General features: G+C 38.8%; 1 long non-coding RNA gene across 1 annotated transcript in view; it reads left to right on the top strand.

Annotated features, from left to right (window-relative positions):
• LOC129151241 (uncharacterized) overlaps positions 1 to 27,362 on the top strand; it is a 43,923-nt gene that overhangs the window by 4,935 nt on the left and 11,626 nt on the right. The window contains exon 2 of the long non-coding RNA XR_008557972.1: positions 26,340 to 26,457. This is a non-coding gene — a long non-coding RNA (uncharacterized LOC129151241). The remainder of the gene's footprint in view (positions 1 to 26,339; positions 26,458 to 27,362) is intronic.

Raw genomic sequence — 27,362 nt, 5'->3', positions numbered from 1 at the left:
GGATCAGGAAGTATAGTTGTCCTTAGTACAAAGCTAACAGGACTGGACATAAAATGACTTTCCACCTCAGCCCCGTAAACAAGGCCCCTATCACCTGAGCTCCCATAATGCCAGGTCCCAGAGTTCTGCTTGTGTACACAGTTCCTCTCTCTATTTTTTTTTTTTTGAAGTCTAATGACTTTCTTAAAAACATCTCTTGCCATTGTAAATTCTTTTCATTCTACCCAACAAAACTAGCTTTATTATAAAAGAATAATGGTTTGTTTGTTTTTTAAGTAAAGAAGAATGGCTACATTGATGGCATCATGTTTTCTTGTTTGGCCACACTCCACAGTGACTTTGCAGAGTTGTTGGACCTCAGTTTACTGATTTGTAAAACAAGGTTTTGGTGCAGAAGATGTTCTGTACATTGTACATTTACAGGAAATGTGAGCAAATGGTGCCCTTTTCTGTAAAAAAAAAAAAAAAGCATCTATTTAACAACAAAGAGATGTTACTATATAACAATTAGGATGCCTAAAATTCAAAACAATACTAAGCATGGACAAGTACGTGGAGCAACAGGGACTCTCATTCATTGCTGGTGAGTATACAAAATAACAGTAATTTTGGAAGACAGTTTGGCAGTTTTTTATAAAACCAATACAGTCTTACCAACAATTGTGTTCATAGTTATTTTCCCAACTAATTTGAGCACACATATCCACACAAAAACCTTCACTTGAATGTTTATAGTAGCTTTATTTGTAATTGCCAAAAACTGGAAGCAACCAAGATGCCCTTTGATAGGTGAATAAATAAACAAACCTTGCTACAACCACACAATAGAACATTATCCTATCTAATAAAAGAGTAATATGCAAATTGACTGCACCTCCGCTATACCCACAAGCCATGCCCACCAGCCAATCAGGAGTGGGTATGCAAATTAACCCAACCAAGATGGCTGCAGCCACGGAGAGAGCAGGCGGCTTGGGTTTCCCTGGCAATGGAGGAAGCCAAGCTTCCTGCACACCTTGGCTGGCCCAGGCCTCCCTCTGCTCAAGGTTACAAAGTTTCAATTATAGAAGATAAATAAATCCCAACAAAAATGGTGGCAGCCATGGAGCTGGAGAGAGCAGGAGGCTTGAGTTGCCCTGGTGATGGAGGAAACCAAGCTTTCTGCCTGCCCTGGCTGGCCCAGGCCTCCACTGAAGGCTACAAAGTTTCAATTATAGAAGATAAATAAATCCTAACAAAAATGGCTGCAGCCACGGAGCGAGCAGGAGGCTTGGATTTCCCCGGCGATGGAGGAAGCCAAGTTCCTGGCCTGCCCTGGCCTCTGATGAAGGCTACAAAGATTCAATTATAGAAGATATATAAATTCCAGATCCCAGGGCTTCCGCTTGGGTCACTGGGGGGCATGGCCGGTCTGCAAACCATCACAGGCCCCTCGCCCAGGCTGCCCCATGCCCCAAGGGAACCCCTACACCATTCAAGGCAAACCAGCTGGCCCCCACCCATGCACCAGGCCTCTATCCTATCTAATAAAAGACTAATATGCAAATTGACTGTCACTCCAGCACACAAGATGGCTGCCCCCAGGTGGTCAAAAATGGCTGCCCCATGTGGACACAAGATGACCACCACAAGATGGCCAGCAGGGGAGGGCAGTTGGGAGGGATCAGGCCTGCAGGGGAGAGTAGTTGGGAGGGACCAGGCCTGCAAGGGAGAGCAGTTGGGGGGGGGGGGGGGGGGAACCAGGCCTGCAGGGGAGGGCAGTTAGGGGCAATCAGGCTGGCAGGGGAGCAGTTAGGCATCAATCAGGCTGTCCGGGGAGTGGTTAGGGGGTGATCAGGTTGGCAGACAGAAGCGGTTAGGAGCAATCAGGAAGGCAGGCAGGTGAGCATTTGGGAGCCAGCAGTCCTGGATTGTGAGAGGGATGTCTGACTGCCCATTTAGGCCCTACCTGAATTGGGCCTAAACGGGCAGTCAGACATCCCTCGAGGGGTCCCAGATTGGAGAGGGTGCAGGCTGGGCTGAGGGACACCCCCCCCCTCCCGTGCACGAATTTCATGCACCGGGCCTCTAGTTCAGCAATAAAAAGGAATGAGAAGCCACTAAAAGATATGAATAAATGTTAAAAGCATAAGTGAAAACAACCAGTCTGAAAAAAGCTATATATTGTTAAATTCCAATTGTGTGACTTTCTGGAAAAGGCAGACCTGTGGAGATGGTAAACAGATCAGTGATAGCCAGATGTTCAGGAGGGGTGGATAGGGTTGAGCAGGTGAAGTGCAGAGAATTTTAAGGTGGTGAAACTATTCTTGATGATACTGTAATGGTGGATACATGACACTAGGCCAGTGATGGGCAACCTTTTGAGCTTGATGTGTCAAACTTCGCCAAAAAACTGAGCATAACTTGGGTAGTGTGTCACTTTGAGGAAAAAACTAACTCCAAGACTCTAGTCGCAAATGTTTCATCCTCAGCATGTGGCCACGTGTCATCAGAAATGGCTATGCGTGTCAGTGCTGACACACATGTCATAGGTTCGCCATCACTGCACTAGGCATTTGTCAAAGCCTACAGAACATTATAAAACAATGTACAACCTTAATGTATGCAGATGTTTTAAAAAATTATTTCAGAGGTCATTGTAGCCCAGGAGAGAATGCGACAAAGAAATATAAATATATCAGAGGCCCAATGCATGAAATTTGTGCAAGATTAGGCCGTACTTCCCCCTGCTGTCGGCACCAGCTTCCCTCTGGCACCCAGGACCCAGGCTTCCCTCGCAGCCCTGGCTTCATCCAGAAGGTCGTCCGGAAGGATGTCTGATCTAATTAGCATATTATGCTTTTATTATTATAGATTACAAACATGTCGAACAACCTCATGAGTGGAGTAGGGGGTTAGGGTACTGTCCTGAATAACTTTGGAAATCAGTGGAGTCTGTAAGTCTAAAGGCAAAAGGGACTCTACATGCACTCTAGTTGATAAAGTTGTTTCCCACAAAGTATGGGTTAACAATTCTGAAACCATTATATATTGATACTGGAATTGAACAATGAAGTGAATGAACGGCAGTTGGTAGAAACCAGATCTCTCACTGTGGGAATGGGAGGTTGCAGATAAGCAATGGGAGGAACCTAGAATGGTCTATGTGATGTTGAGTTAGAGCTGAAGGCTTCAGAATAAACTAATGTTTAGCTTAATAGATACAGATAATTACATATGGAGGTATATATAAATTTGTGCATAAACACAGATAAAAATACTTTTCTTGTTGCTTCATCACCTGAGAGGGCTTAGAAGTAATGACACCCCATGCCAGTTTTCCCTCTCTCCCCAAATATTCCTCTCTCCCTGAGAACTCTTGTCTCTCCACACCTGATTTATTTATCTATAAAAGCATGCTGTGCAATGATGCTATAACTCAATAGAGCTACCCAAGACAGAAAATTTAATTTTTCTAGTTGCTTTGCCTTCACACAAGGAAACTCAATTTATCTTGCAGGGAGCAAAAGGAAGCTTCATCCAATTTACTTCTAGAAGCAGGAAATAAGCTATATATAAACAGAAAGAAAAAGCTAGAAAGTACATTTGAACTTAAAATCTAGGAGATGCACCCTGGCTGTGTGGCTCAGTTGGTTGGAGCGTCATCTTGTACACCAAAAGGTTGGGGTTTTGATCCCCAGTTAGGGACAGGAGGCAACAATCCATCTCTCTTTCTTTCTCTCTTCCTCTCTCTCTAAAATCAATAAACATATCCTTGGGTGAGGATAAAATAAAAACCTAGGAGATGCTATCTCATTAATTTGTATATCACAAATGCAGGATTTTGACAGTTCAGACAGAATGCATGTAATTTTATTGAATAAAAGTAAAAGTTAGCAGCTACAGTATAATATATTTAATGGCATATTCCATTTACATTATTGACTTGATAAAAAATGAATCCATGTTAAATTATATTAAGTATATAAGGGTACTTTTTAAAGATTTTTTAATATATTGGAAAATTTAGTCACAATTATTTTGGATATATGATTTTATATTGTATTGATACTACCAAGCCTCCTATAACTGAACCCAGGAGTTTAACAAACATACAAATAACTGTGTGTAAAAGAATGCTAGAAATAATGTTGTTAAGATAGGAATGAAAGGAGAAAGTAATACTTGGAACGTCAAATAAGAGGATGTCTTTGAAATGAATTGTAATCAAATTCATAATGATAGTTAAGTCCAAATCCATTGCCTGGTTAATTTTCATTTTAATCTAATTCAGGTGGTGATTTCTAGCACCTGTTGAAGAAGTGGGTATCTTAACATCTTCACCAGCCCTAAAGCAAACACAGGAGTAAAGATAGTAAAGATTATCCCTGCCCTCCTCTCCCCATCCTAGAACCTGGTTGAGTTAACAACTATTTAGCTAGGTTGATGGTAGTATATAGAGAGAATAAGGTATCACATGTATCAAATGCTAAAAAGGCTACAAAGAAGATTCTGATGAAAATATGCATCTTATCTCATTCTTACAAATTCACAAATATGTATTTCATCCTACCAAAAGTCTTTATTCAAATACATCATCACTTATTTCTACACCAATTTTAGCTTGAATACAATTTGAAACATTTTTCTTATAGTACTTCCAAAAGGATTATAAAAGGAGTTCAAGTAAGAAAAATTTACATACATGTCTTCTATAGAGAAACAGTAAATTCTCAATGTCCTTTTGTTTATTTTTAATTATTTTTACCATACATTTTATAGGCTTCTTATTTTTCAGTGTCTTTTCGTAACATTACTTCACTGGTCTGTTTTATAGGTGATAAAATCATTTCAGAAAAATTAAGGGCCTGAATTAAAGTCCTACAGCAAATAAGTGATGATCCTAGGATCAAATTGCAGTCTCCTGACTATAAAGTCCATATTATTTGCAATACAGCTACAGTGAAAGTTGTTTATCAAAAGGACATTTTTCAACTTAACTGTTTCTGAACACAAACAAATTAATGACCAAGAATATTAAATTTTGCAAAATCAGAAGAAAATAAAATTATTCTAAATATCTGTTCAGTTAATAGACACTGACAACAAATCACATAAGAAGCACAAGTTGAGCTCTCAACATTAATAAATCCGAAAGCCTCACTCTGTAAGATATAACTAGTGAGGGAGTGTTTGGGGATAACCTCGGGAATCCTGAAGGACTGGAATGATTCAGAACAGAAAAAGTAACTATGTGCAGAGATGAACAGACCATCCCTTCCTTCACACCTATGATTCTTTTAGTTGGAAGTGACAGACACTAACTCAGGCCTGCTTACGTAACAAATGGAAATTTAGTACAAGGACACTGTGCTGCTTCGGAATTCAAGATCGTGTGTCTGAGGCTCCTAAAGACCCTATTTTAAAGCACTCTTAGTGTGGAGGCTTTCTATGTTGTCTGAAGGTAAAGGGGAGAGTCTGGAGTATAGAAGGAACATTTCTATGGATGACTCTGGGTAGAAAATCTGAACAGACCCATTTCTGCATGCACAGAGATGCTGTCTAAGGATTCCCACACTTAAGTGGAGAGGCTCCGGCAAGGGTGGGGGTTGGTAAAGCCCTCCAGTTCTATAAGTGAGAGCAAAGGAGGCAGCAAATTCTTGGCACAGAATGTAATTTCATGTCTACCCAGAGACTGGAGAAGCCTGAGAATATGGGCTATGCATACATGGGGGTGTGATACAGAAGAGGGAGGGGGGATTCTCCAGAGACCAGTGGAGAACACAACATGAGATTTCTGCACCAACACTGCCCTCATCAGTGGTCTTGGCACAATGGAATAGCTGGCGGCAGTACTGAGCAGAGCAGGGGCGGGAGGTAGGGAGGAGCCTAGGCAGCGCCCTGGGCAGCGGCATCTGCTCTGTGGCATTGGAGACTTTGGCAGCAGACCTTGGGCAGCAAAGCTGGGGCTGGGAAGGAGTAAAATGTTGGTGTTTGGGTGTGCATATAGTGGTGAAACACTGTAAAGATAACTCAGCATTTATCAGTAAAGGTTTTAAAGGAGTCTGAAGGGAATGCGGCAGAGCCAAAGAAATAATATATTTGTACTGCGATTCTGACCCCCTTCTTTTTACCTCTTAGTGTGTGGCTTGGAAAACATGGTATATACATCTTTAGACATATGTGGATATATCTCTCTATCTCCATATTTATAGAGTTCTCTGAGTATTGCCTCTGAACCATACTATTTCATGGTGTTGGATGACAGAGAAGTTGTTGGCCCTTGCCTGAGCACTTTCTGATGCACTTTAGAAACTCAATAAACCTTTACTGTTTATGGCGATCCCAATTCCTCACAAAAATGGGAGCCTGTCAGTGTCATTTCCATGCTCCTCATGATATTAGTCAAGATGTCAGGAAGTAATACATATGGAATGTAGCAACAAAGAACTTTTTTAAAATTTATTAAGATAGGGAGAGAGAAATGAGAGAGACTTGTTCTTCGACTTATTTATGCATTCATTGGTTGAATCTTTTATGTGCCCTGACCGGGGATTGAACCTGCAACTTTGGCGTATCGGGATGACACTCTAACCAACTAAGCTACCCAGCCAGGGAAGCAAAGATCTTTTGAAGCCCAGACACATCCATTATATTCATTGTAAAAGACATGTCTTACATTATGTATTATTTACATTCCTAAAAAGTCTATACGTAGTAATGAATTGCATATAAAGACAAATGATATTTGAAGCATTGATCATTGAAAAAATTCTAGAGTCAATTTATTTGTAAAGGAAATAATCATCTATTATTCATTTTCTTGGTAGATTTGTATTGCCTCTTTAGGAGATTTGCAGAAAGGGGATACCATAGTAGAGTGGAAAAAGTTAGGATTTAAAATTAAACAGAAGAAGAACTGATCTTTATCTCCATTAACTAGCTGAATGACCTTAAATAGGTTTCTTAGATTTGTTAAGTATTAATTTCCTCATCTTCAAGTACAGCTATTACTAATCTCACAACTTACTCTGAGGAACCATTTAAAGAACTGGTACATAGTAATTGCCCATATATGTGTCTATGTCATGTTTTATATTTCTCTTTTTGTATTAATATTAATTATATACATATATAAATTTATACATATTATATTATAATTAAATGTGATGCCAACATTTCTGTTTCATAAAAAACAGTATTTCTAGAATTTTTAAGTATATATAAAGAAATAAAATTTTAAACATATACAACACAGTCAGGCAAACCATTACAGCTCCTCAATATTCTGGATAAAAACTATTAAATTTACACCTTTGAACCATTTTTAAATTTTACTGAAATTAGTGTCTTAGACTATTATTTTATTACTGCTTAAAGTTGACAGCTGCACCTCAATTTCTGCAAAATGAAGAAACGAATGAGATGCACCTTTTCTATGTTTGATCCTTCCATCTCTATGAAAACCCCAATCAACTGATAAGTCAGGACCTGCCGTGGTATAGGACTGTGTTGAGCAAATCAGAAAAGATCTTACTAAGTGCTTTTTTCTCACTGGCATGATATACCTAGCTTTGCCAAAATCTTATTTTTGATAATTTTATTGATCCTTTAAATTTTAGATAAAAGGCTTGCTCAAAATAGCAATGAATTCCAAGAGTCAATTTCAGATGGATTTTCTTCTCTATAACATACATAGTCGCACAGATGCCATGACTATTAGTTGTTGTTTAAGGTTCAATATTTGTATTTTTGCAGTTGCAAAATAGGCTTTAAATTTGTTCAAAATCAATGTGTTTCAAATGTAAGGTTTTTCCCAAGAGGAAAATTAGAATAAATTTTGTATGGTAAAATCACTGTTCAGCATTCTGCACCTGTAGCTGATTTCTACACTAATGTGGAAGAATTACAGGAATAATTTCTGGAACACATTCATCATTAAGTTTGTTAGAAGATAGCTGTTTGAGGGCTCGAAGAGGCTAAAACACAAGTTGGAAGGATCTGTTCCTCAATGTTGGGAACTCTTTGTGTCAAACAAATCTGTCGGTGAATTTACCTCCACATAGGACATTAGTTTGTATTCTTAGATTCTATTAAACCCAGTAAAGCAGGTGTTTGCATAAACTGAAATTTCATTGATATGCTTGCTCTACATAAAGATAGAAATTACTCCTTATTATTGTAATGCTTGTCCTAAAATCAGAATCTTGAAAGTATTATAATAACTGGATTTAAAAAGCTCTTTCATTTCACCAAAATTCAAATGGTCATATGCTGTTATCACAAATAAAGTTTCAAAGGAAAAAAAAATGCAAAATGTTGGATTAGCTTGACTTTTCTCACGGGCTTCAAATCAAATGATAGAATTTGAAATTTGGAAATGACCTTGTAGATTATCATACTTTCCAACCTACTTATTTTAGGTAAGTAAGTTAATACCCAGAGCTGTGTCTCTTATATCCAATATAAGAGATACTAGGAGCTGTGTCTCATAGTATCCAATACTGACATCCCAGCTTTGTGAGCAGTCTCAACTCACAGGATATAAACAATAAAAGGTTTTTTACCACCACCACCACCCCCCCCCCCACCCCAACCCCCAGTAACTGAAACTAGTTATGCTTTATTGAACACCCTACACCATTTTCCAGGCTGGGTAGCAGACTCCCTTAAGGTATCTCATTGTGGCTCCATAAATTTGTAACCACCTTCAGTTACTAAAACAATCACATTTTGGATCTTTAAAACTGAGTGCTGTTCATTTAGCTTCAGTCTCAAATTTGATCCAAAGTTCTTGTTCTCATTGCCTGAGCGCTGGCTAAACTCATGACTTTAGCAGCTTGAGAGGAGAGGGAGGAACACAGGGTTGTTGAATTCTCTCCTCTTGACCTCTCCCCATCCTCCACCCTCACCCCACCCCCACTCCCTGCCTCTGATGTTGAGGCACCGGGAGGAAATGAGAGAAGAGACTGCTCTTCTGTACCTATCCATGATGAGGTTTCCAGCCCTTTGCTGAAGGCAATGGCGTCTTTTCTGTCAACCATGGGCAGGCTAGCAATCCATTCACTGTTGCTGACATGGTTCCAGATATCCTTGAACCTCTTTTTTCTATTCACACTTCATTCCTAGTTGATCTCACCCGGTCTGGTGACTTTTAATATTTTTCATACATTAAAAAAAAAATCCCAATATCCAACTGCTTATTCACTGTCTCTACTTAGATGTTCAGTAAGCATCTCAAACTTTACATGTCCACAAGCCTGCTCCACCTGAACTCTTCCCAATCTTAACTAGCAGCAACTCCATCCCTTTGGTTGCTCAAACCAAAATTTAGGATCATTTTTCTTTCTTTCTCTCTAACCCCACAGCCAATATTTCAACAAATTCCATCACTCCTACCTTGAAGACTCATCTGGAATCCAAATCCTTCTTACCATGTCCACTGCTGCCTCCCTCATCCAAGCCATTGTTAGCTTTGGGCCAGATTATTGCAATGGTCTTCTAATGGATCTGCTTTGCTTCCTACTATCTTCCTTAACATAGCAACCAGAGTGATCCTATTAAGACAGATCAATTCATGCCTGTGCTCAAAATCCTACAAAGGGTCCCTATCTCATCCAGAAGAAAAGCCAGAGGTCTTACAATGGCCTAGTAGGCCCTACATGATAACTTTCATCCCCTATTATATCTTTGTCCTCTTCTCCTTCTACATTCTTCTCATTCACTTCACACCAAATAAGCTGATTTTCTGCTTTTCTTCAACAAACACTCCAGGCATGTTTTCTTTTTTTATTTGAAGTCTAATTTGCACACAATAAAATTATAAATCTTAGTGTCCAGTTCATAGAATTTTTGACAATTATATCAACCCATGTAACCAGCACCCAAATCAAGATCTAGAATATTGCTTTCTCTTTAGAAAATTGCCTCGTGTTTTTTTGTTTATTTGTTTGTTTTAGTCAACTTCTACCCATCCGCATAGGCAACAAGTGCTTTTATTTCTGTCACCATAGATTAATTTTACCTGTTCTTAGACTTAATATAAACAGAATCTAATAATGAGCTCATTCAGAATGCAAGAAACTCCCCTCATCAATTACGTCAATTGTTATAACTATTACAAGTTAATGAAGATGCTTGTCTCTGAAATCTTAAAGTGATTCTCAGTACCTGCTCTGGTCAGGGAATAGCCAGGAAAATACCATGCACTTACAGTATTTACAGCAGAGGTTACACAATGCAGGAAGTTGGTTGCACAGGTGATGAAGGAGCTAGGAAGCCATGGTGAGAGGGAATCCAGAAATTAGCCCTTTCAGGAAACCACTGTTATCCCTAAGCTGGAAGATAAATGGAGGAAGCAAAGTTACCAAAGCCCAGGTGCCAGGGTCACTCAGCAGGAGCTTGTTTCATGGCACACCTGTCAGGACAGGTGCCATGGAAAATATATAGCCCAGCCAGAGGTATCCACAAGGAAGAGATCAGCAAAGAGAAATAAATACCCTGGCATCTTCATTTCTCTCTCACTCCAGTCTCCTGGAGGGCTTCCCATTGGCCACACTGAGCCAGAAGGCAGCTGACACAGGAACCTGGGAAATAGCCTACAGGGACCAGCCTGCTCAAGCCGGGGATGGGGAAGGAACAGATCTGAGGGCAGCAATTAGAACTGTGACAAAGCTATAGCATAAATACACGTAGCAGAATTTGGAAAACATTCAATAATTTCTATCAGAAACATTTCAAAATGCATGCATTAACATAAACAAATATAAATGCCTTATGCTCCCCTAGTTTCAAAAAGGGAAAGAAGGAAGGGAGGGAGGAAGGACTACCAAATGCTAAAACATTATTCAAGTAGATTAACACTCAAACAGAGTTTGAATCGGGTGGGGAGGGTTCTTTTTGGATTCCATCCTATTCTCTTATGGCATTGAGATTGGTAGTAGTGAGGCAAAAAGGATTAGATAATTCCATGTAATTTTTGGTCACTCCAGTTGCAGCATGGGGAAAAAAAATGAAGACTAACAGTACTTGTTCAGATCGTAGCTTGATTTATCTCAAAAATTTTATATTTTTAGAGCAATGAAACTAGTAAATAAATTTAGAAGATAAAGTTTCTTTTTCTTCTTTTTGACACAGTAAAGTTATTTCAACAATTAAAAAATAGTCTGGGAAAAAAAGATTGTGCCCCTAAAAATCAAGGGTTTATATACTGCTTAAGTCTGCAATTTACTAGGCAGAATGTTTTGGCAAGACTCACAATTAGGCCATTGCTGTTATGACTGCGGTTAACTTACAAGCAGTGGAGAGTGCCAAGGATTTTGAGTTCCAAGACCCGGCTCTGAGTTCCACCTGGAGTACTTTCCTACCTGTGTATTTTTGGACAAACAACTTGGCAACTCTGAGACTCCAGACATTTGAAATAAAGTAGCTCCAGTCATGGCACCACGCCACAGGTCATTGTGATGATTAATGAAATAAGGTTGGTGACTGTTACTGCACAAATGTTGGCTGTTGTTGTTTTATCTCAAGGACCTGAGAATGAGCCTTTCTTTTATCCGATGAAAAAACATGGAACACAAACATTATGTCGTCAGAAGCAACCTAAAATAGCCACTATATAATTAACTCAGTCTTCAGAAGAGAAAACAACTGCAGGATTAGAGAAGGAAAAACACAGACAATTTTCAGTGCCTTCTCAGTTGCAGCAGCTGAATGAAGACCTGTCAAACTCATTTATGGTACCAGCCATGTTACTGAATCTTTACAGCCCTAAGTATTCCAGATGTGTAGGGCTCACTGGTGTCTGGTAAGCTAGTAAACAAGCTAAACAGTGATTTTCTACAAAACAGTGGATTAAAAATCAGAAGAAGAAACGAAGAACACCTGAACATTATTATCTCAAAATAATTGACGGAGGGGGTGGGGAAAAATTGCAAAAGTTTTGTAAACCCAAGTTTCTTGCAGCAGTATTTTTACTTGAATAATCCTGGAAAGCATTTTGTCTACCAAATCACCAAGTCCTGGTTTCAGCTACATTGCTTATCTTCCTCTCTAATTCAGATCCCAAGAACAAACTATTGCAACCCACTCACTCTCCTTTTAAAGGATCCTTTACTTCATAAATTTCTCTCTCTCTCTCTCTCTCTCTCTCTCTCTCTCTCTCTTTTCTATCTCTCTCACTCTCCCTCTCTCCCTCCCTCTCTCTCTCTCTCCTCCTTCCATTTTAGTCCCTTCAAGGAATTTTACACATCATTCATCATACAATGAGTACTTAAAAAGACCTACAATTGTTATGTGCTCTGCTAGGCCAGGGTTGGTGGTGGGGGTGTGGGGGGTGCGGGGGGGGGGGGGGAGGGACTATATTAGAAATAAACAAAGATCCCTAATCTTATGAGCTTATATTCTAGTGGGGGGGGGGGAGACAGACAATAAATAAGCAATATAATAAAGAGGTAAATTAGATAACATGTTAAGTGAAAACTGTTATGGATTGAAAAATGAGTTGTAGACCTGACCTTGAGGAAGGGAAGAAGGGTAGGAAATTCTCCCCTGTCCTTTCAACAGTCAGCATTCAAAAGACTGAGGTTTCTGTAAGGACACATTCCTTCCTCGGGAACAAGGTTTCTTTCGGCCAGTAATAGCCTGTTCCCTTCCCATTCATGCAAGTAATGGAATTTTACACCATTGTTTTTACTCTTTCGATTTCCAGATCTGATTTTGTGGAACGACATATATTAAGGTACCCTCGTTTCTCTATTCATTATATTTCATTAGAGCTAATTTAGCTTCTCATCTCCCAAGTCCTCAATCTTTCCATGTTCCCTTCACTAATAGAATAATTACCAGTTCACATCCTTTGACGTCAGAATAGTCCGACCAATTCAGTGTTTTACCAATTCAATTCTGAGGCTTTCATCTGATTCCCTGGACCTCATTCGAACTTCCGTGGGTATAAGTCTATCTTAATAAAAGACACTGACTCTGGGCAAAATAGTAAAGCAAGTGAAGACTGGGAGGGAGCCCTCCACAGTCCATTTATGAGGCTCTTAACCCATTTATTGCTGCACTTTCTTCCCCCTTCCAATGGTGGACTATACCCTACATTACATATTTCCCTCAGTCAAAGCCTACACCCTGCATGGCAATACCTTGAGGACTTTCCACATAACTGGTAAACCAATGCCTGCTGATACATTGATTCACACAGTTACTTTAAGTAAAGTGAATATTTTATTTAAAGGAAGGGGGTGCTTCTGGCTTATTCTTTTTCAGCATTGTATCTCCAGGGCTCATGTTAGTACTCAATATATGTTTGATGTAAGAATGAATGAATAACATTATTACAGAAAAATATAATTCTGACATAGAGGAAAGAAACAATGTAAATTTTGTGTAAGTGGTTGAAACTTGGATTCTATCTCTCCTATAACTGAATGCTTTATCCCATGCTCATACATGCTTTGATTTTATTTCACCATGTTTCATTTGTCTGTCTGCCCCTCCTCCACTGGACCCGGAGTTCCTTGAGAGATTTTATGTGTTCAGCTGTTTTATTTCCCATCATTAACATCCAGGCTGGGAGAACACTGTTTGTTTCCAGCCAGAGAAGAGCAGGGATGTCTACATTCCTCCTCAGGGAAGAAAAGCTGGGAGAAACTACTATCTCTCCAAGCCCTCTCACTCCTCTCCATTGAGAAACATGGGAGAAGAAATCACACAGCTCAGCCCCATTCACTTCCAACCCACCTCTGTGGCTGCCATGGGGTAAGCTGGAGAGGGAAGGAGTTATACTGCTCTTCCAGGGCCTGGGTGGGTAGGTCTGCCCAATTCAGAAGTAAAGTCTTAAGTGGTTCATTGGGAATGTCATTTCTAAACCACAATTTCTACTCAGCCTTACCAACAAAGCCAGTTTTCCTTCTCTGTTAGATTCCTGCATCTATGCCTGAATCGGCTCTCACTGCCACTACTAGCACAGGGCCTGGCTCAGGATATGCACTCAAAGATGAATGAGATTAATAAAATAATGTTGTCAGGGTCTTTGTGATACTTGAATGGAAATGTGAAGAATGACCTAGATAAGCACAAGGCACTTTCAATGCTCAGGAAAATGGGGAGTAGCTCTCATTCAAAAGTCCAGGAGTCATTAATGTATTTGATACTGGAAGGCAGCGATTTTTATCTCATGGCACAGATAAACTAATTACTAAAATTCTGTGGCACACCAAAAAATATATTTTTTGCCTATCTCCAAAAAAAAAAAAAAAAGGTATAAGGTATCATTGTGATTCATTCAATATTATTGCTGTGTTGGCGGTTGGCGGTTTTTTATTTGACAATCTAAGGGAAAAGAGGTCAGTGCCTCTGACTAAATAGTCAGGTATTGCATGTTTTAAAAATTCTTGTATCTTACACACTGGTTGAAAATCACTGCTCTAGGGAGTAGGTTTAGGCTAGGGTGAACTGAAAAATGTATAACTTGTCTCTGTTTTCTTGTCTCCACTATATTATTAATGTGTTGACCCAGAGCTGGGGCACATCCAGCAATACCTGGTATATTTATCCTAGAAATACCCTTCCCAAAGTGTGATCTGTGAGATTCTGCTTGAGCAAGATGCTCTTGGGGAAAAGAAAAAAAGAAAGAAAGAAAATAGAGCATTGTGGTCAAGAGTATGGGTTCTATAGCCGAACTGCTGGTTCACATCCCAGCAAAGGCACTTGCTCATCATGACTTTAGCAAAGTTTTTTAAGCACTCCAGGCCTCGAGGCCATCATTCCAGAAAATAAAGATAAATCATAGAATAATTATATGGATTAAATGAAGCAATCTGTGTAAAACTATGTTAATCTATAAAAGTAATCTATATGTAATAAATAGTACATAGATGCTCAATAAATCCTGGTTTCCTTATATACATCTGATAATTGTATTACCTCCCTCTCCTAGAGATGTGCAGTGCTCATACATTTACTCACCGCTTTGAAATACCCTGCACTAAAGAAATTCATTGTACTTTGTTCAATACAGGACTTTTTAAATGTATTTCACCATAAATTCTTTTCTGTGTATGGGTTTTCAAATTATTCTTAACATCCATGCAAAAACTTTAAGCAACAGTGCCATAGGATTGTGAATACAGCCAGAGCCACACACAATCCTAGTGGCCATCAAACCTTAAAAAACGGAGATGCAATTCAGAAATATATGCCCATTTGGCCAGTTAGTCATTTCTGAACTCTTAAGAGTACAGCTTCCCTTCACCATCTGCTTTTTCATGACCAGCAGTCTGCACAGGCCTTAGCTAATTGAACATGCAAAGTGCTACTCGCAGACAATGATCTCAGTATATATTTTAACTCATCATCCACCAAAATCAGAGATGAGAGCAACATCTAATGGCTGCAAATACATAAATAGCCACTTCCATTCACTTTCAATTACTCTGCAGAGAAATCTGGTCACAAATGAGCTCAGTAAATTTACCATATGTTATCCTCAATAGCCAAGCTGAGCAAAATGACCCAATTTGTTAGAACATTAATCCTCTATAAGTGTTCCAACCCTAATCAGTTTATGGCTTCAGATTGCTTAATGGTAAAGTTAAAAGAACCCCCAGGGATGCCCAGGTGTGACCTTCAGTTAGTCAAATGCAGACAGTCCTCTGATAACATGGATGCAAGTGGTGCTGCCTCAATACCTCATTTACACTAGTGTGGCAGGTGTTCCATACTCTCATTTGCACTACAGTACATGTCATTGACTAGTAATCTTGGTGGAATGTCCAGATCTTTGAAAGTAAGGATTATGTCTTATTTATTTCTGAATCTCTATTGATGGGCATAATATCAGGCACATAGGAGTCAAGGCACATAGGAGTCACTCAACATATTTTGTTAAATGAAAGATCAAATAAATGACCCTCAGTAGTCACTTTCAATAGAGGGGGGTGCTTTTTATACCTGTCAATCTGAAGGTGGAGCTGAAGGCTCTCTCTGCTTGATTCTACCTGTGAGGAGTAATTCTGAAGTTCTGATAATTTAAGTAAAATTGGTAGAATAATGTAACAATTAAAAGCATAGACTCTGCATCATACTTTATGGATTTCAATCTTGGATCTGCCTCTTAGTAGCTGTGTGACCCTGGGCAAGGTAATTAGCCTCTTTGTGTCTTAGTTACTAAACTACCAGACAGGGATAATAATGAAGGTTGTCATGAAGAGTAAATAAATTTTATATATTTACATATATAGCTATTTACCTATACATATGTCTATATCTACATCTCTATCTATCTATGTAAGTATCTATGTATCTGTCTACCGAATGTGTAGGTGTGACCCTAAACCTGGGCTGTTACTGTGTGAAGGACTAGGAGCAAAGCAGTAATGAGTTGATTGCACCCATGTAAATTGCCCTCTTTTAAAGTTCTGTTCCCTTCTCTGCATCTCTTAGAATTCACTTCTCACAAGACTGATGCAGCATGAGAGAGAAAAAGCCTGGCAAGGAGTAGTGTATATCTGTATGGCCTTGCCCTCTACTCAGATCTCTCTGGGACCTAGTAGAAGTGGTATCTGGTCAAGAATACCATCAAGCACAAGGCAAACTTGTGCCCTTTGGCCTTCTCTTTCCTGTATTCTTAGAGTCTCTCACTCAAACCTCCCACCACCCAGAGCCCATGATAAATTCTAGCCATGCAAAACCCCTACATCTCCATCAAAGGAACTGTATTCATATCCTCGCTTGGATATTGAATCAGTTTAACATGAATTCATATAATTAGTAGGATGATTGTGCTGGCTGACCAGTGATCATCTCAGGGAATCATGCTTTATAGTAACCTTCCTTTTCCCAATTAAAAAACAAACAAACAAACAAAAAAACACGAAATGCCATTTTAAAAATCAACTTAATTGAGGTAAAAATTATCTTAAATAATAAAAGGCAAATATGCAAATTGACCAAACGGCAGAACGACTGGTTGCTATGACACTCACTGGCCACCAGGGGGCAGGAGCCGGGCTCACGGCTGGCGAGCTCAGCAGCAGTGGCAGGAGCCTCTCCGGCCTCCGCAGCATGGCTAAGGATGTCCAGGGAGCGGGCCTAAGCCACTAGTCAGACATCCCCCAAGGGCTCCTGGACTGTGAGAGGGCGCAGGCCAGGCTGAGGGACCCCCACCCCAGTGCATGAATCTTGTGCACCCGGCCTTTAGTATGTAATAAAATGCTTCCATTTTTAAGTGTTCAGTTTAATGAAATTTGACAAATACCTATATATATCTGTATAAGTACCATCATCATTAATACATTTCCATCACTCCATAAAGTTCCCTTGTACCCCTTGGTAGTAAATTATTCCCATCCTAATCCCCAAGCAACCACTCATCTGCCACTATGATGAGTTTTTCCTTTGCTAAATCTTCATATAAATTCACTTTTGTGTCTTTTATTCAGCACTAGATGCCCAGTGCACAAATTTGTGTATCAGTGGCATCCCTCGGCCTGGCCTGCAGGGATCGGGCCAAAACCGGTTCTCTGACATCCCCCAAAAGGGTCCTGGATTGCAAGAGGGTGCAGGCCAGGCCGAGGAACCCCACCAGTGCACCATCGGGACTAGGGAGGGACGCGGGAGGTTGGCCAGCCAGGGAGGGACTGCGGGAGGGCTCCAGGGCATGTCTGGCCCATCTTGCTCAGTACCTATCAGCCGGATCCCAGCAGCAAGCTAACCTACCAGTCGAAGCAACTGCCCCTGGTGGTCAGTGCATGTCATAGCAACTGGTCATCTGGTTGACTGTCTGCCCTCTGGTGGACAGTGCACGTCATAGCGAGCAGTTGAACGTCCTTAGCATATCATTAGCATATTACACTTTGATTGGTTGAATGGACAACCGGACGACTGGACACTTAGCATATTAGGCTTTTATTACATAGGATGTTTTTGAGAGCTTATCCATGTTGTTATGTTTCAGTAGTATGTTTCATTTTATTGCTAAGTAGTATTCTAGTATATGTATATACTATAATTTGTTCATTCATTCACCTGTTGATGAATTGTTTCAATTGTTTGCAGTTTTTGGCTATTATGAATAAAGCTTCTGTGAAAATTCATGGACAATTTTTCATGTAGACATACGCTTTCATTTCTTTTGGGTAGATTCCTAGGCTATTGCTGATGCTATGGTAATTTTGTACTCAACTATTTAAGAATCTATCAGTCTGTTTTACAAAAATTTTATAGTTTCATCATTTATATTTAGGCCTATGAACCATTTCAAGTTACTACATGAAAAAGATGTGATATAAGGCTTGTTCAATTTTTTTTTTTTCTGAACTTATACCCATTTGTTCCAGCATTATTTGTGAAAAAGACTTGGTTCAAAGGCACTTCAGTACACACACACACACACACACACACATAAACAAACACACACAAACACACTATCTTCTGTTCTATTGATCTGTGTGCCCATCCTGACATCAATACCATACTGTCTTGAATACCATAGTTTTTGTAAATCTTGAAAAGAGATGGTGTAAATCCTCCAATATTCTTCTTTTTCAAAATAGTTGTCATTACTCTAGATGCTTTGTAGTTTCTTATAAATTGTAGAATCAGCTTCACAATTTCTACCAAAAAAAATTGCTGTGTTAGAATTAAAATTCTATATCAACTCAAGGCAAATTGATATTTTAATAATACAGCACCTTCCAATTAATGATGATGGTATTACCGTACCATTTATTTAGATGTTCTTTTATTTCTCTCAGCAATGTTTTGTGGTTGTAAAGTATTATAGTGTACAGTCTTAATATCCTTTGCTAAATGTATCCCTAATTATTTTATGTCTTTTATACTATTCTAGATGGAATCACTTTTTATTGCATGTTCCTGAGGTTCATTGCTAGTATATAAAATACAGTTATATTAGTATACTACCTAGTATCTTGTGACCTTGCTAAATTCACTTGTTAATTATAGATATTTTACTATGAATATGTATTGAGTATTGTCTAATACTTGTTCTGCATCTGAGGAAACATATTGTTTTTCTTCTTTATTCTAATGATATGATGACTGATATTAATTGATTTTTTAATGTAAATCAACTTTGCATCTCTGAGATAAATCTTACTTATTCATTTTTTATTATTTCTATAACATATTGCTGGTTTCCTTTTGATGATATAGTGTAGTATAGTTTTGTTTCAGTGTTGATGAGGGACATGGATCAATAGTTTTCTTGTAATGTCTTAGTCTGGTTTGTTATCAGAATAAGGCTGGCCTCATAAAATGAGTAAGTATTTCCTCCTCTGCTGTTTGACAATAAAATTTGTGTACCATTTATATTATTTATTCTGTAAATGTTTGAAGGAATTCACCTTTGAAGCAATCTAGCAAATCTGTAATTTTCTTTGACGGAATTCTTTTAATTTTTAATGCAATATCTTCTCTATAGGGCTATTCAGATATTTTTTTACCTATGTTAGTTTTGGTAATTTATGCTTTTAAGAAATGTTTATTTCATCTAAACTGTCAATTTGAGGGGGGCATATAGTTGTTCATAATACTTTCTTATTTTTCTTTTAATGCAGAACTATCCATATTGATAAATCCTCTTTAACATTTATAACTTGTATTTTTTTCGGATCAGCCTCACCTGAGGCTTATCAATTTTATTTTACTTTATTTTTTCCACTTATTCCCTCTATGCCCTCTTCCACCTCCACATACCCCGCCCCTCGCACACACACACAATCACCACACTGTTATCCATGTCTATGAGTTCTCTTTCTTTTTCTTTTTCTGCTCAGTCCTTTTATCCCCCCAACCCTTCATAACACACACACACACACACACACACACACACACACACACACACCAGAGCTGTCTTCCTCTCTATCTATGAGTCTGTCTCTATTTTGCTTGGTAGTTCAGTTTGTTCATTAAATTTCACATATTAGTGAAATCATATGGTACTTGTCTTTTTCTTACTGGCTTATTTCACTTAGCATAATGTTCTCTAGGTCTATCCATGCTGTTGTAATTTTATTGATATTTTCAAAGAATCAACTTTTGTTTTTATTGATTTTTCTCTTAGTCCTCTTTTCTATTTAATTAATTTCTGTCTTTATTAATTCTTTCCTTCTCTTTATTTTGGGGTTTATTTCCTCTATAGTGTCCAACAGCATCTTCTTAAAGTGGAAGCCTAAATTGTAATGTACTTTTTTTTATCCTGATAATGTTCTAGTTTGAGTCTAGTTTAATATAGCCACTCTATTTTTTTTTGATAGTTTTTTCTTGGTATTTTTTTTCCATTCTTTTACTTTTAACCCAGGTTTAGATATTTAAAGTAGGTTCTTGTAGGTATTATAGAGTTAATTGTTGCTTTATTAATGTAATTGGAGTAAAAGGCCCTAAATAAAAGGCCAATTTGACAATATTGGTTTTTTATTTAGGGTCTTTAGTCCATTTACATTTCATGAATTATTGATATGGTTGGGCTTAAATCCACAATCTTGCTATGTGGTGTTTATGTTTGTCTGAATAAGTCTTCTTTTTCTTTTTTATTTAATTTATTGGGGTGACATTGGTTAATAAAATTATAAAGGTTCTTTGAATATATCTTTTTCTCACCTTCACTTCTGAAGGACATTTTTGCTTAAGATAGAATTCTAGGTTAACAGGTTTTATTTTCTTTTTCCAGTAGTTTAAATCTGTTTTTTCAATTGGCTCATATTGTTTCTGATAATAAGTCTGACATCTTTCTTTGTTCCCTTTTATATACATGATATTTTCTTTTCCTCTGGCTGTTTTAAGATCTTCTCTTTATCATTGATTTTCAGTAATTTGATAAAGATATACTTTGATAGGTTTTTTTGCTTATTGTTTATGTGATTGTTAATTTTGGTTGGGATTTGTTGAGTTTTTTGGATTTATAATTTATGGTTTTTATCAAATTTGGAGATTTTTTTTTTTATTTCATCAAATACTTTTTCTATACCCTATCTTTCTCCTTGGATTTTATATAGGTTTGTAGAGTACCTGAAATTGTGTCAAATATTGCTGAGGTTCCATTCACTTGTTTTAATCTATTTCTTTCTCTGCTTTCCTTTGGATAGTTTCTATTCCTCTATCTTCAACTTCACTGATGTCTTGAACTGTATTATCTAATCTTCTGTTGTGTTCATCCTATAACATGTTTATTTTAAATATTGAGTTTTTTTTTTTCTTTCTTGGAAGTTTCCTTTGATTTTTAAAAATGTTTTTATTTCTCTCCTCACTGTTTGTTTTAATTCCATGTGCATATTTGTTACAGCAATTTCAAAGCTGTTACATGTTGACTTCATCTTCTATGTCATGTCTAAGTTTCATACTACTAACTAGTTATTTTCCTGGTAATGGGTCACATTTTACCATTTTTTTACATGTCTAATCATTTTTATTGGATGCTTAGAATTGTGATTGTTACACTTTGAATGTCTAGATATTATCTTCCATTAAAATGTTTTCAAGTTTGTTTTGTCAGGCAATCAATTTACCTGTGGATCAATTTGATCTAATTGATGTTTGTTTCTAAAATTTTAGGAATGTCTAGAGTAGCCTTTACACTAGGGTTAATCTTGCCTTACTACTAAACTGTGACCCTTCCGAGGTCCCTATTTAATATTCTATGAGGCCTCACTACTTTGGCTAGTTGGAACTCAAATAGTTTTCAGTCAATTGTAATCTATGAAAATTGCTTAGTGGGTCTCCTTAGTGGTTCCTTGCTTGGCTGTGAAGAGTTTTCATGCTCTGCATAGATAGGTAGTTTAGAATTCAGCAACAGACTAAAGTGGACTTCTGTGTAAGTTTCTCTGCATGGCTGCCTGCTCTTTAGTTCACTGATCTACAAATCCAGCCACCTCAACCTCCTCCACTTCTGATTTCTGTATCCTCAACACAACAAGACCACTGAGTTTTGCTTGGGCTCTTCCTCTGTGAGCTGCCATCCAGAAAGAACAGAAAGCTGGGGTCATTGGAAGAATGACCCCACATTGCTTTGCTTACCTTCTCTCAAGGGTCACAGTCCTGTACTGCCTGTTGTCCAAAATATGAAGATAGTTATTTAATTTGTTTCCCCCAGTGTTCTAGTGTTTCGGGTGGGAGAGCAAGTACAGTCTCATCATATCTGGAAGTGGAAGTCAAACATGGTGTTCCAATTGCTGTTATACTACAGGAAAGAAGTTTTCTGATTTAACTAAAATTCACATTAATCTACAAAAGACGTAACCTTCCCCTTCAAAGACCACACTAATTCCTCTTAATCACTGAACTTATTTGAAGAAGAGCAAAGAATAAATGGTCAAAGAAATCCTAAAGTGGTGATGTTGGCAAGGATTTCCATACAAAAGGATGTACCCTCTTCAGTTAGCAACACTCCTCACCTCCCACCCTTCCTCATCCGCAGTCTTGGTTCTGGATTCCCCCTGCAGTACACTATGCCCTTTACTTTTTTCAAAATATCTCTGAACAAAGTTTTCTGCCTAAATTATCCATCTGTTCAGAGCCCAGCTCCCCATTCAGAGACCGTGTATGTGGGCCACACTTCAGTGGTGGTGGGAGACTAGCTCAGTGTTTATTGCTTTTGACCAACGTAACATCTGTTCTTGTCAGCAGGCACTTTCTGGGGACAACAGTTCTGTCTTTGTTGTTTAACTCAAAAGAGCACATCTAATCAGCCCAGGTAGGAACAAAGGCTTCTTGGCCAGTCGTTCAGAGTGAACATTTTAATTAGATCAGCTCTTTAAGTAAGTCTCCAGGTGAATAATTAATTAAACTGGAGAACTTTTCATAACATTTGGACAAAATATCTATACCTCCTTTCAGTCTCCAGAAGAGCAATAAAAGGGAGCATTCGAAACGATTGCTACTTAATTGACCTCCAAGGAATGATACAGCCATACTTGACAGTTTGGGTTTCTTGTTTTATTTATTATTTATTTTTATTGTTTTTAGTAATTTGTTAATTGGCACATTTGGAGTCATTTACTTATTAATTCAGAAACAGTTATTTCACAGTTAATATGTGTCATGCCCTATGCTAGCCATTCTCTAGGGATGAATGGATATGGTGGCTGTTTCCCAGAAGCTCACAGTCTCCTGAAGGAGCAAGATATGTAACTGGATTATTATAATACTAGAGGCCTGGTGCATGGATTCATGTACCAGTGGGGTCCCTCTGCATGGCCTGTGGGGCTCGGGCTGCAGCAGGCAGCTGGGGAGGAGCCTGAGCCAGGCCAGTGCCGCACCACTCCTGCTCATCCCGGCTCGCTACACCTGTGGTGGGCTCGCTCCCAGTCAGTCCCAATCGGGAGAGGCTTGTGCCACCGCAGTGGCTCTCGTCAGCCATGAGCCCAGCATCTGGCACCCATTGATGAGCTGAGCTGCACTCCCGTTGTGGGAGCACACTGACCAGCAGGGGGCAGCTCCTGCGTTGAGCGTCTGCTCCCTGGTGGTCAGTGCATGTCATAGCAACCGGTCTACTGGTTGCTTAGGCTTTTATATATATAGATGTTGTGAGGAGACATGTGCAGAGAGCTACAGGAACACAGAAGGGGGTGTAATTCTCCGTGCCGTAAGAAAAGCTACCCACAGCAGGTGCTATTTCAGTAGTAGATTATAGTCAGTATATCTGAACGTCTCAGAATTAAGATAGTTTTGAACTGAAAACATTGTAAGAGACATAGGGAGCTGTAAATTAATCATTATAATACAAAGTATCTACCTGTGGAGCCTGGGAGGAGCTGCTGATTAAAACTAAGTGAGGATATTCTTATGCTCAATGCCCAGATCATCAGAGAGGAGAGAAATCAAGAGAGCAGGTCTGATGTAGTTTATAGTGAAAAAGCTGGATCCCTGTTAGAAGGCTGAGTAATGATTGCATATGAAGGAGAAACATAATTGACTAACAAGCATGTTCTCATAGAGCAGTAATGCCTAATCTAAGGTCCATGACTGGGTTTCAGCTGTATGGAGACAATGAACCTCTCCATCCCTGAATTTGTCTTCGCGTTTTTAGAAGTTTGCCCATATGCATTTTTTCTCAAAAAAGTTTCTTAGCTTTGATCAGGTTGTCAAAATATCACATTAAACACTGTTGCACAGTAAATTATCAGGTAATGGAAACAAGCCATGAAGCCAAAAAACTCAAGTTTGAGACTTGGGTCCTCCATAGGAGACTTGGGTCCTCCCTCGCTGTGTGGCCTTGAATATGTCCCTTTATCTCTCTGTGCCTAAATCTGTCATTTACTTACCTTGTACAATTATCGTGAAAGTCAAAGGATTTCATAAAACATAAATTGCTACACTATTATCTATAAAAATAAAAATTAACTTATGTAAATGCAAATTTAACTTATTAGAAGTTTATTGCTTGATTAAATATGGCAAATCTACTCTAGTGGCTAATTCCTGTATGTGTATGTGTGTGTATGTAAATTTAAAAATTTTTTTCAGTGTGAAACTTTTCAAACATATGCAGAAGAAGAGAAAATAGTATAATACACCCATGTACTAGTTTCCATAATTACTAGTATCAACATTTTTTTTATCTTGTTTCATCTATACCCCCATTTCCTCCTCCTCCATTTGCTGAATTATTTTAAGGTAAATCAAATACATATTTTACTTTAGTATATTTCTTATAAAATAAGGACTCTTTTTTTTTTAAGAAAATGGCATTACCATTTTAAACATAACAACATCACTATCACACCCCAAAATAACAGTAAATCTTTAGCATCATCAGTGTTCCCATTTTCTGGTCTTCTTCCTGAATCAGGTCCAAACAAGGTTCACTGAACCTTTGGTTGATAGAGCTACAGAGGTTCACTCCATGCTGACCTTCCCAGGTCCTCCTCGCGGGGCCCCTAGATGCCCCTCTCCTGCAGCCAGGGCTGATCGGGCTGGGACTCTAGCAGCAGCTTCAGCCACCAATGGGTGGATTGGGAAGTTATTTTTGTTGCCATATCTGTTATCAACTAGGGCTCCGCCTGATGTTCCTCTGAGCTTCTGCTTTGATTTCCCTGATTAGCATCTGACCATTTAACTATTGCTCTCATGACTACTAGTATCTGTGGTGGATTTAGTGCCCAGCTAAAATTCTTTGACACTCCTTCTATTGAGTAATGATGTTTATGCCCCACTTGAATCTGGATGAGATTCCATTGCTTTGACCAATTAAATACAGCAGAAGTGGTACAATGTGACATGCAAGACTGAATCATTAATGGCCAGGGAGCTTCTATCATCATGCTGTACTATTTCACCATAGGAAGCTCAAACTACATGGAAGGGCTACGTGTGGTCATTCCAGTTGACAATCCTGGTTGAGCAATCTTTACACCATTCCATGGGTATCATACCTGCAGTTGAAGAAATTTCTAGATTATTCTAGTCCCTAGTCATTTGAGTCACTCTAGATGTTTGTCTTCCCAGTTGGGACTAGAGGTGTGATAACGCAGGGACAAGCCACCCTCACTTACGTTTTATTAGAGGACACCCTGTCTGAAATCCTGACCCACAGAATCCATTAGCATAATAAAATGGCTTATGTTTTATGCCACTAAATTTTGTGGTGGTTTGTTATATACAATGTTAATAACCACCCTAGTTCTTGTCATACCTGTTTCCTTAGAGGGCTAAATACCCACCACCACCACCACCCACCCCCCCCCCCCCAAGCTCCTTTCTTAGTGCAATACACCGAGTGTCCACGATTTGGGAGACCAGCTAAAGAAACAGACTGAGAGAGCTTACTAGTCACTCTGCAGAATTTAGTGTAATCCTCATTTCTAATAAAGTGACTCACTCTGACCCCAGGCTGTCTGTGTCATCACTAAATCCAAAGTGATTTGGTTCAATTTTTTTGGACAATAAACCCCCAGATTCCAGGCTTAAAGGGGTGGGAGAAGCGTTCAAATAGTCTAAATTCCAATAGACCTTCATTAAGTCCGTGTTTACCCTGTCTCCAGTTCCTAAGTCTCTCCTGAGTCCTGCAGAGTAAAGCCTCATTGTTGGCACCGTCTTTTCACTCGGCTGAGTTGGAATCCACAAGCTTTCTCTCTTCTACAACATTTGTTGGAATATCATATCAGATGTAGTTTCCTACTGCCTTTTCTCTATCATTGTGTATTTGTGCCTTGTTTTATTCATCCTCGGGCATCTGATCTAGAAACCAGACAGGGAAAGTGGCTGGAGGGCTGATCTTATTTTCTGAATGTGGACTCGACCTCAGTCCCTGATTTCCGGCCTGCCTCTCATCCCAGTCATACACGATACACAATATTGTGGAGTTCTGAGCCCAAGCTTTCTTTTGTTTGTTGCAGACTTTCAAGCAGTCTTCTTATTTTCAGCCCTGGGCCTCAGTCGCAACCTCCACAGTACCTGACACCCCCAAGTTCTGAGCCTTGGAAGGTTTCCCTGGGGTGGACGAGCTCACTACTAGTAAGTTTCCCCTTTTGTAGACTCCACTCTGCTACCTCAGTCATCACTTCTCTGTCCACTTTCTATCTCCCAAAACTGTGCCAAACTCCTGCATCTGCTGAATTGTCATTTTTCTCCCTGGGTCTATAGCTTTTACATTTTAGTTTTAATACGATCTTGGAAGAGGATATAAACCTATGTGGTTAATACATCAAGTTTAATAAAAATTGAAAGTCACCCAAGGGAGATAGATCAACCAAGGGACTTGTGTGCTTGCATATGAGCCTAACCAATGATCACGGACAACAGGGGGAGGGGGGCTTGCATGTGGGGGGGATTGGGAGGGGAACGGGGGGAGGGGGTTGATGACAAATATGTGATACCTTAATCAATAAAGTAATTTTAAAAAATTGAAAGTCACCAATATTTACTTAGAAAATGACCAATGAATAATGAAAGTTTTGCTTAGATATAAATCAGTATTTGTAGAAATAATGAATAGTAGTTGCTGTATTGTGTCACCCTCAGTACCTAATTTTCTTCTTTGTTTTGTGAGAGGGTATTGCAGAATATTGAGAATCTTCTATTTCATAGAGAAAAATTGCAAATGATAATGTTTTTAACAGATTGCCCAACAGTCTCTGTTGACTTCTGATGATATCTAACATTGTAAGCAATAAAGGGGAGAAATTCCTAAAAGAGCAGAGAATGGGAAAGGGGATATCAATGTAGAAAAGTCATTGGTAAATTTTCATAAGATAGAAACTAGATGATATCATACCAGTGGATGAGCAAAAGTAGATGGATCTCCAACTCCAAGCATGTCCTGACATGGCTGAGGCAGAGGGCTGATCAATTTTCATGATACCCACCAGAGTCAAGAGATGATAATTATCATGAGTTTTATTGAGCACTTACTACATGTC

The sequence above is a fragment of the Eptesicus fuscus genome, chromosome 13 (assembly GCF_027574615.1).
Source record: "Eptesicus fuscus isolate TK198812 chromosome 13, DD_ASM_mEF_20220401, whole genome shotgun sequence".
Taxonomy (NCBI): domain Eukaryota; kingdom Metazoa; phylum Chordata; class Mammalia; order Chiroptera; family Vespertilionidae; genus Eptesicus; species Eptesicus fuscus.
This window is presented reverse-complemented; position numbering and strand designations above follow the sequence as displayed.